Below are 11,443 nucleotides of genomic sequence, written 5' to 3'. Positions count from 1 at the left end.
GAAGTTCGATTTCTTTTCCTTTTCTCTTTATTCGGTGCACTTATGAAATTCCTCCTGCTATTTAATGGGGCTCCGGGCAAAGGAAGAAACGAAACTTGTAATTAGGCGCATATTTCCCGGATTTTGCTTGGAATGGCAGTCCTGTTTTCCACCTGGCCAGATCCTTCAAGCCTGGCTTAATTGCCGCCTCTTCCATGAGGCTTTTACCTGTCACGAAGACGAGCCAGGCAGGTAGCCTGGATTCAAATCCCTTCCCTACTACTTAGGAGCTGTGTGACTTTCTTTCTTTCTTTTTTTTAATAAACATTTGGAATTTTATTAAAAAAAATCACAACCATGAACATTGTTACAGTTAGAGGACCTCTTGGTTCTCCACAGTGATACTGAGCATGCTCACAAGGGGTTCCCATTGTTTAGTCTTTAAACAACCATCTTTAAAAGAAGGAAAAAAAACTCAGCACACTACCATTTAACTTGTTTTAATGTTTCTTCACAAATGGTGAAAAATACTAAAGTACAGACAAGGAATAATCATAATGTTATGGCCAACATTATAAATATGGAATTATAAATTTAAAACATTTTCTGGTTTAAAAAATAAATCTGGTAGTCAGTGCAGCTCTGCGGGGTCTCTGCATCTAGTAGGGCCGGTCTCTGCGCTCCTGACGGTGCTCGCCTTTATCCATTTTTCGCCTTTATCCATTTTTCCAGGTCCTCCACGCCCGCCTCTTCTTCCTCCCATCTGTTCCATCAAAGGTTCAGCGGGCCCACCAGGACCGCCTCGTCTTCCTCCGCCAAAGCCACCTCGGGGGCCACCACGGAAGCCCCCTCTGTCTCCACCGCAGCCACCTCTGAACATCCCACGGGGACCACCGTGGTCCATGAGGCCACCTCTTCCTCCCCGCATGCCACCAGGGCTGCCTCTGCCACGGTCACCGCCCGGGGGCGGGAAGGGTGGTGGAAGGAAGGCTTCAGGCTTCGGGGCCTTACACTGGTTGCATTATGTTCTCCAGGCGAAGTTCTGGTTTCCACACCCCGGATTGGGGCACTGCCAGTCCCCAGCTCGGTGCTGGACATTTCCTCCTCCGGATGGGTTCCCTCGGGAACCCTGGGGTCCTCTTGGGGGAAAGCCACCTCTGTCTCCTCCACGGCCTCCCATGCGACCCATGGGGCCCCCTGGACCTCCACGGAGGGGCGGTGGCATCCCTCTGCCCTCACGGGGAGGCATACCACCCCGCATGCTGTTCATCGGAGGTTTCTTCCGAGCAAGAGAAACCTTAAGTTTGCTTCCTTGAAAATCTTTCCCATCAAACCACTCCACAGCAGCCTTGGCAGTTGGTGGGTGTTCATAGGATACTGTAGCATCACCTTTGGGCTTTCCTGTTTCCTTGTCCAAGTAGATATGGATCATGGGTTGTCCGGCTCGCTTGTTCATCTTAACAACTCCACACTGCGTAAAGAAGTCAGCCAGATCATCTAGAGTCACATTGTCATTTAAGCCTTGCACATAAATTGCACTGTTGTCAGAGTCTTCATCTGGATCTACAGGTGGGCCTGGATCAAGATCTGGTCCTTCATCCATGGGTCCACCAGGCTTATTGATGCCACCTCGCTCTCCAGTGCTGCCCATTCCACCACCTCCTCCTCCCCCCCCACCTCTGCTCATGCCTCCAGATCAAATCCCCCATTTCCCCTGCCCTGGTTATCAGGGCCACTCATGCTCTGGTTCTCTCCTGGTCCAGAAAATCCTCCAGACTCCCGCCCATAAACACCCATGCTACTGGGGTGGTCCTGTTGGAATGAACTCTGCTGCCCGTAGCTGCTGCTCTGTTGGCTATATTGACTTGGAGCCTGGCTGTAGGATCCATTTTGGGAGGGATAATTAGTGGGTGGCTGCTGCCCATAGCTGCTTTGTTGACCATAGCTACTCTGCTGTCCATAGCTGCTCGGCTGCCCATAGGTGTTCTGCTGAGAGTAACTGCTCTGATCATAATTAGTCGGCAGTGTAGAGGAGTAGCTGGTAGGAGGATGGGATGGTGGTGCTGTGACTGGCTGCATGGGGTAGCTAGCTCCCAGGTACCTGGGGATAACTGTAGTTACTCTGTCCATATCCTAGACTGGGCTGATTGTAAACCCCTGTGCTAGATTGAGGTTGACTAGTCTCAGCGGGTTTGTTACCATCCTGTGGTCTTGCAGGTGTGGTGGCTGCTGGCTGCTGCCCATAGGCTGGGTAAGCAGACTGAGTGCCATATGCAGACTGAGCTGCATAGGAGGCCTGGGTGGTAGTGACCGTAGCAGTGGTGGTATCATAAGCACCAGTCCCGTACCCCTGGACAGGCTGACTGTATGCCTGGGGGGTAGTTGGAGTAGTATAACCAGCGGGAGGCTGTCCATAAGAAGTTGCATAGGCAGTCTGCCCATAGGTCGCAGTGGTCTGAGCCTGGGTATAGCTGACATCAGTGGGCTGTCCACAGGTTCCATAACTCTGCTGCCCATATGCCTGGGTGGTCTGTGCATATCCTTGAGTTGGTTGGGCGGTGTATGCCCTGTAGCCCTGCTGGGCTGCAGCTTGGCTGTAGGTACTGTAATTCGTGGACGCCATTTTCTCTCCTTCCCTCTCATTCCCTCAATGTCCGTCTCCCTCTCGCTTGCTATGTGACTTTTGATAAGTCCTCTTCCTGTTTTCCCCATCTGTAAGATACAATGACCTCAGCCACATAAAACACTTAGAACAGTACATAGGAATTGATATGTCCTTCCTCCAATTGACAACCAAAGCACTTTCATATAGACACTTCTCTCATATAGACACTTCCACTCTGTTGCAGAAAATTGTCTCCAAAGTCCATACCATATCCATTGCTCTTAACTGGCATGGACTTCCTTAAATTCAAGCATTTGTCTTATCTCTGAATCTTCTAAGGGCTTACCATAGGACTTGGTGCATAGTAGGGGTTGAGCAAATAAGCATACATTTTAAATTACATCCAATATATTTATTTAGCATTTACAACGTGCTGTGTTAGGTGCTAGGAATACACTGGTAAGAACAATTGTGATCCTTCTTCCCTGAAAATAATAAAATAAAGACCCTGAAAAAAGGGGCAGTGCTGTGAAGGAATGGAACAAAGTTCTGTAGGATCATGCAACAGAAGAAACTGATCTAGCCTGGGAACAATAGGAAAGGCTTTCTTGAAGAAATGAGACAAGCTGAGCTCTGAAGAAGCAGTAGAGGTTAGTAAGGTAAGGGGGAAGAAATTTTCCTGAGAGAACAGCATGTGGTAAGACCCTGTGGAGGGAGGGAATTTGCTATCTGACATTGAGGAAAGGAAAGGAGCTGGTGATGGTTGGAGGGGAGTGGTATGAGGTGGGGCTACAAGGTAGACAGAGACCACATCAAGTCAGCTGTGTTAAAGATACTGGACTTTTGGGACACCTGGGTGGCCCAGTGGTTGAGTGTCTGCCTTTGGCTCAAGGCGTAATCCCCGGGTCCTGGGATTGAGTCCCACATCCGGCTCCCTTCAAGGAGCCTGCTTCTCCCTCTGCCTGTGTCTCTGCCTCTCTCTTGGTGTCTTTAATGAATAAATAAATAAAATATTAAAAAAAGAAGATACTGGACTTTTCCTTGAAAAGACTGGGAAACTAATGAGAATTTTTATATAAGCAAGTAGCATCATTGGATTTGCATTTAGTAAAGGTTGCCTGGCTTCACATGGATGACCTTAGAGAACCATTTAGGAAGACATTGTAGTAGTCTACATGATTGTATCTTAAAAGTATGGATTGAAATAAATTGGTGAATTTGGGACATATTTAGACGATTGACTTTAACACTTGTACTCCAAGATGGAAATGCCCCTGAATGTTCTATGGCAGCATTTGGTCCTGAATCTTTGATCTTTTGCAACACACAGATATTTTGACTTAAAGGATACACTTCTAAGGATGTACTCGGATTTTAGTGAAAGCTAAAAATGTTGTGGAGGAGTAAAGCATTACAGTAATTCAAAATAGCCACAGGTACTAATCCTGCTTTAAAATGTGTTGCCTTGGGCAGCCCCGGTGGCTCAACGGTTTAGCGCAGCCTTCAGCTCAGGGCGTGATCCCGGAGACCCAGGATCGTCCCTTGTTGGGCTCCCTGCATGGAACCTGCTTCTCTCTCTCTCTCATAAATAAAAAATAAAATAAAATGTGTTGCCTATTTAAATTGTGACAGCTGTCTCCCAAGCAGTTCTACAACCAGTAGCATCAGCACTATCTGGAAAGTTCTTAGAAGTGCAAATTCTTGAATCCCCACTCTAGATTTACTGCATCACCAACTCTGAGGTCGAGCTCTGTAATCTGAGATAAATAAGCAGGTAATTCTGATGCATGCTGAATTGGCACAGAGGAGCCATGAGACAAATTACACTCATTTCAAAACAGCTAAGACTCATTTTACCCTTCTCTCTTCCTCTCCAGGATGAAGTGACTGAAAGAGATAAGCTTACATGGATAACATTGAATATATTCTAATTTGTGTCTTTTTTTGCTAGTCATGTGTAAAATCTGAGAATTACTTGAGACACATCTTACAACAAACAATGGCACAGCAGTTGGTGGAGATGCTACATTTAATCATTTGTTCTTTCTCTCTTTGAATACACATCTACTTTGTGGCCAATATGTGTCAAGTCCTGTGCCAGATACTGGGGATGTGTCTGAGAACAAGACAGAAAGTCCTTGCCTACTCAGTTTTCCTTTGAGGAGCAAGACAATAAAGCAAGCAAATGAACAAAATAATTTCAGATAGTTAATACATGTTACAAAGGAAGTCACATGATGATTGGGTACAGGAAGGTCAGGAAGTATTTCTGAGGTCTGAAGGATGAGAGGAGCCAGTTAAAAAGGATCCAGAGGAATAGAATTCAAGAGGAAGAGGAGCAAACATGGTATAAAAAGACCTTAAGACCCAAACAAACTTGGCATGCTTCTGGAAAAGAAAAAAATGCCAGTGTGGCTAAAATATGGTGAATGAGGAGGATCCTAATGTGTCTCAGTTGAGTACTGCTTGTCTATAACAATAGAAATAATCTCTTAGATGTGTACAGCTTTTTCAGTTTGCAAAGCATTTTCAGATCCAGTAGATATTTGCAAATTCATCACTGAAATAGCTTTTTAAGAAAGAGATTGTGTTTATTAATTTTTTTATTTATTAATTTGAGAGAGAGAGCAGGAGCAGGGGCAGAGGGGGAGGGAGAAGCAGACTCCCACTGAACAGAGAATCTGATGTGGGGGGCTTGATCCCAGGAACCTGAAATTATGACCTGAGCCGAAGGCAGACACTTTACCGATTGAGCCATCCTGGTGCCCCTGAAATAGCTTTTTTATTTTTTATTTTTTAAAAAGATTTTATTTATTCATGAGACGCAGAGAGAAAGAGAAGCAGAGACATGGGCAGAGGGAGAAGCAGGCTCCCTATGGGGAACTCGATGTGGGACTCAATATCAGGACCCCAGGATCATGCCCTGAGCCAAAGGCAAACATTCTACCACTGAGCCACCTAGGTGCCCAAGATTTTATTTTTTTTAAGTAATCCCTATACCCAACAGGGAACTTGAACCCACAACTTCAAGATCAAGAATTGCACATTCCACCAACTGAGCCAGCTATCTGCCCCTCGCTGAAATAGTTTTACCAAGTGAAGTGACTTAAAGGAATAGTAGAAAAATAATAATGAAAAAAAGGGAAAGGAATAGTAGATAATATTGAGAAAAAACAATGTTGGGCACTTGTGTAGGCATTATCCATACACTCCACTTCTATTTGGAGATCCATGTGGTTCTGGGGAAACTGACTTGGAGATCTGAGCAAGTGACCCAGGGAATGCCATCACTATTCCTTCTAGACACGTTGGGCATATGACATAGGCTGAGCCAATTAGTGGAAAGCTCAGGACTCATACTACCACTCTTCCTGCTGCGTTGATCAGGGAAGCTTATAGCTTCTGGCAATCACTATGGAACGCCGAGGGGCGCAAGGTTTAGGATAAAGCTGACATCTCAAAACATGGAGAAGAGAGTCAAAGAAATCAGTCATATGCATCTTTGAATCACTGAATCTAGTCTTACTTGCAATAATCCTGCCTCTAGACGTTTTGCCAAAAAGTATGAGCCATAAAGTTCCCTTGATTGTTGCAACTTTTGTTTAAGTTCCCACAGTGTTTTCTCTGATATGTAGCTGCAAGCATCTGGATACAGCACTTTAACGGCTCCCACAAAAATCCTTCAAGGCAGATTTTATTGTGGGAAGCATAGGGACTATTCATAAATATTGCATTTATTTCCTTCCATTCCCTTTTGAAGTTAGGTGTGACTATGTGACTTCATTGGCCAATGAAACACAAGTAAAAGTGGCATGTTTTGCTCTTGGGGTGGGGTTAAGAGCCATTGTGCAATTCCTCCTCTGGCAGGGTAATCATGGAAGAGGTAATTGAGATGGAGCCTCCATCAGCATGAGTCCCTGACTTGAGTGGGCCAAGCACTCCTCTTGGACATGCAGCTATGTAACAATTGACTGTTTATTACCTCACAATTTCCATGGATCAGGAATTTTGTCGCAGCAGAACTGGGTAGCTCTACCTCAAGTCTTTCCACAAGACTGTAATCAAGATGTTGTACAGGGCTGTGGTCTCCTCTGAAGGCTTGACAGGGAGACAGTTGGCTTCCAAGCTCATTCATGTGGTTTTTGGAAGCATTCAGGACCTACTCATAGGCTTCAGGACCTCAGCACTTGCTGATTATCGGCTAGAGATCTCCCTCAGTTCCTTGCCATTGGGGCCTCTCCATAAGGCCACTGATACCATGCCAAATGGATTGAGAGAGAGAGAGAGAGAGAGAGAGAGAAGAAAAAATACTGAAATCCTAGTTTTTTGTAACCTAGGTCCAGCCCATACCCACAAGCAGGGATTTTTCAAAAGAATGACTCCCAGGAGGCTTGCTGGGAGCCATTTTAGAGGCTGCCTACCACAATAGTGAGAAATAAACTTTCGTTAGGCCACTGAGATTTGGGGGTTGATTATTGCCACAGCTTAACCTAGCCTATCCTCGTTTGACACAATTTTTATTCTCCATTGTTCAGAAGAGGAAATTGATGCTCAGAGAGATGTAGGTGCTTGGCCAAAGATACTCAGCTAGTTATTGGCAGAACTAGGATTGAAATCTTTATCTGTTTGATTCCAGAGCCTGAACTTCCATTCACTGTGTACATTGGGCAAGTGGGAAACATGGGGACCAAAAAAGGACTTCTATTTCCATCAGAAGGACAGTAACAACCCTCCATAGCAGCTGGAGTGTACTGAGCATGTGGGTGAAAGGGTGAGAAGAAAGAATCCAGACAAAATATACCCTACTACCTTGTAATCTGCTTTCCAACAGTTCTTTATTTCCTACAATATAGTGATCTGAGTTACTGGCTCCAATGCACCTTAGATTCCCAGATTTACCATCCTTCTTCCATCACTTTATCAGGCCTAAGTTTCTACCCATAGTGACCTGTAGAATTGATTTGTTTGGCTGTTTGTTTGGAAGATGGACAGAATTTAAGATGATTTGTCTGAGACAATTTTGTCAACCCCTTCCTGTTACTGATGAGTCAATGAAGGCCAGAAAGGAGCTGTAACTTGCCCAAGGTCACATAGCACACTAGTGGCAGAGATAGGAATATGATCTCCATTGCCAGAATCCAGTTCAAGCTTCTTTTGATGCTAGTACATGCCAACATCATAAGAGATCCTGCAAAGCAGAATGACCTTTATATGTTAACAGTGCAAGCTCATCCCAACAAGCTTCACATTGTATAGAGAGCTTAGGTCAGTCAAAAGCTTTCCTAGCTGTCTTCTGGAGGATCTACTATCCTTTCTTTCCACTTCTACTTTTAAAGTTCCAAAAGGTTAATTGGTCCCTTTAATTCCTTGCACCCATACTCTATTTCCATTCTAGGGTGCATATAATTCTTTTTTTTTTATTTCGGTTAGTTAACATAAAATGTTTCATTAGTTTCAGGTGTACAATATAGTAATTCAACAGGACCATATATCACCCTGTGTTCATCATGACAAGTGAACTCCTTAATCCTTATCATCTATTTAGCACATCCCCCACCCCACCCCCTCTGGTAACCATTAGATTGTTCTCTATTTTTTTTTAAGATTTTATTTGTTTATTTATTTATGAGAAACATACAGAGAGGCAGAGACACAGGAGGAGGGAGAAGCAGGCTCCCTGCAAGGAGCCCAATGGGGGACTCAGTCCCAGGACCCCAGGATCACTACTCCACTCAAGCCAAAGGCAGATGCTCAACCACTGAGCCACCCAGTAGCCCTGATTGTTCTCTATTTTTTTTTTGTTCTCTATTATTATGTCTATTTCTTACTTTGCCTCTTCCTGCCCCATCTCTCTCTCACTCACTTTTTCCCCTTTGCTTATCTGTTTTGTTTTTTAAATTCCACATGAGTGAAATCATATAGTATTTGTCTTTCTCTGCTGGCTTACTTTGTTTAGCATTATACTCTCTAGCTCCACCCAGGTCGTTGCAAATGGCAAGATTTCAGTCTTTATAATGGCTGAATAGTATTCATTGTTTATCTTCTTTATCCATTCATCAATCGATGGACACCTGGGTTGCTTCCATATCTTGGCTATTATAAATAATGCTGCTATAGACATCTGGGTGCCTGTATCCCTTTTGAATTAGTGTTCTTATATTCTTTGGGTAAATATCCAGCAGTGTGATTGCTGGATTGTAAGGCAGTTCTATTTTTAATTTTTTGAGGAACCTCCATACTGTTTTCTACTATGACTGCACCAGTTTGTATTCCAACCAACAGGGCACAGGTTTACTTTTTCTCTGCATCCTTGCCAACACCTGTTGTTTCTTGTGTTGTTGATTTTAGCCATTCTGATAAGTATGGTGATATCTTGTTGGAGTTTTGATTTGCATTTCTCTGATGATAAATGATGATGAGCATCTTTTCATGTGTCTGTTGGCTTTCTGGATGTCTTCTTGGGAGAAATATCTGTTCATGTCCTCTGCCCATTTTTTAATTAGATTATTTGTTTGGGTGTTGAGTTGCATCAGTTGTTTTTTGTTGTTATTGTTGTTTTTTAAAGATTGATTTATTTGGTGGGGGGGGGGGGAATAGAAGGAAAGAGAGTGAGAAGCCCTAGCAGACTCCTCACTGAGCTCGGAGCCCATCTTTGGGGCCCAGTCCCATGACCCAAGATCACAACCTGGGCAGAAACTGAGAGCCAGATGCCCAAACAAGTGTGCCACCCAGCAGTCCCGAGTTGTACCAGTTCTTTACATATTTTGTAGCCCTTTATTGGGTATGTCATTTGCAAATATCTTCTCCCATTCAGTAGGTTGTCTTTTAGTTTTGTTGATTGTTTCCTTGCTGTGCAGAGCTTTTTATTTTGGGGGTAGTACCAATAATTTATTTTTGCTTTTATTTCCCTTGCCTCAGAAGACATATCTTGAAAGAAGTTTCTACAGCTGATGTCAAAGAAGTTCCTGCCTGTATTCACTTCTAGAATTTTTATGGTTTCAGGTCTTACATTTAGGTCTTTAATCCATGTTCACTTTATTTTTGTGTATGGTGTAAGAAAGTGGTCCAGTTTGATTCCTTTGCATGTTGCTGTCCAGTTTTCCCAACATCATTTGTTGAAGAGTGTGTTTTTCCTATTGGATATTCATTTTCCCTTTGTTGGAGATTAATTAACCATATAGTTGTGAGTTTATTTCTGGATTTTCTATTCTGTTCTGTTGATCTATGTGTCTATTTTTGTGCCAGTACCTTGCTTTTTGATGACTATAGCTTTTAAATATAACGTGAAGTCCAGAACTGTGTTGCCTCCAGCTTTGGTTTTCTTTCTCTTTCTTTTAAATAATATTTTATTTATTTATTCATGAGACACCCACACACACAGAGAGAGAAAGAGAGAGAGAGAGAGAGAGAGAGAGAGAGAAGCAGGATCCCTGTAAGGAGTCCAATGTGGGACTTGATCCTGGATTCCAGGATCATGCCCTGAGCCAACTACCGACCCACCCAGGCATCCCAAAACTTTTGTTTTTAAATTGAGATATAATGCACAAAAAATTCCACAAATTTAAAGTTTGATAGAAATTTGGTAAAACATTTTGACTTATATACCCACCTATGGAACCATCACCTCAATGAAGAGAGAAAATCTATCCATTACCTTTTGTAATCTCTCTCCTCCTCACATCTCCCAATTCCCTGGCAACCACTAATTAGTTTCAATCACAATAGACTGGTTTGCATTTCCTAGAATTTTATATGAACATAATCATGCCATACATATTCTTTTTTGTCGAGTTAATTTTATTCACCATAATTACTTTAAGACTTATCCATGTTTTGGGACGCCTGGGTAGCTCAGCAGTTTAGTGCTTGCCTTCCACCCAGAGCATTGGTCCTGGAGTTCCAAGATCAAGTCCCACATCAGGCTCCCTGCATGGAGAAGCAGGCACACTCTCCCTCTGCCTGTGTCTCTACCTCTCTCTCTGTGTCTCTCATGAATAAATAAATAAAATCTTTAAAAAAAAAGACTTAATCCATGTTTTATATTTGTCATTAGTTTGCTCATTTTTAATTGCTAAACAATATTCTATTATATGGATGTACCACAATTTAGGTAGTACACAATGTAGTCACATGTTAGTGGACACATTTGGGTTATTTCCACTTTTGAGCTATTACAAATACAGCTTTTATGAACATACATGTGCAAATTTTCATATGAACATATTTATTTCCTCCTGGGTACAAAGCCAGGAGTGGAACGAATGGATAGTATGATAATTGTATGTTTAACTTTTTAAGAAACTGCCAGAATATTTTCTAAAGTGTTTGTACAATTTTTCATCTCTACCAGCAGTGTATGAGAATTCCAGTTCCTCTACATCTTTTTCAACATTTGCTATGGCCAGTCTTCTTAATTTTAGCCAATTTAGTGGTTATAAAGTGATATCTAATTATGGATTTATTTTCCATCTCCCTGATGACTAATGATGTTTAGAATCTTTTCATGTGCTTACTACCATCTATATATCTTCATGAATGAAATATCAGTCTCAATAATCACCACTGCTTTAATGGCCCCTGCAAATTTTGATACATTGTATTTCAATTTTTATTCAGGTCAGAATATTTCTCATTTTTCTCTTGATTTATTCTTTGAGCCATGGATTATTTAGAAGTGTTTTTTGGTTACAAACACCTGGAGATTTTTCAGAGTTCTTTCAGTCCTTGATTTCTAATTTAACTCCACTATGGTCAAAAACCATACTTTTTTATGACTTGAATCATTTTATTTATTTATTTATTTATTTATTTATTTATTTATTTATTTATTTATTTTTGACTTGAATCATTTTAAATGTG

At 42.3% G+C, this 11,443-nt stretch overlaps 1 pseudogene; it reads right to left on the bottom strand.

Annotated features, from left to right (window-relative positions):
- Window positions 1–638: 638 nt before the first annotated feature.
- On the bottom strand, window positions 639–2,602 carry LOC121500399 (annotated as a pseudogene).
- Window positions 2,603–11,443: the final 8,841 nt, after the last annotated feature.

This window comes from Vulpes lagopus, chromosome 10 (assembly GCF_018345385.1).
Source record: "Vulpes lagopus strain Blue_001 chromosome 10, ASM1834538v1, whole genome shotgun sequence".
Classification (NCBI taxonomy): Eukaryota; Metazoa; Chordata; class Mammalia; order Carnivora; family Canidae; genus Vulpes; species Vulpes lagopus.
Note: the sequence above shows the minus strand (reverse complement) of the source record. Positions and strands in the feature narration are given on the sequence as shown.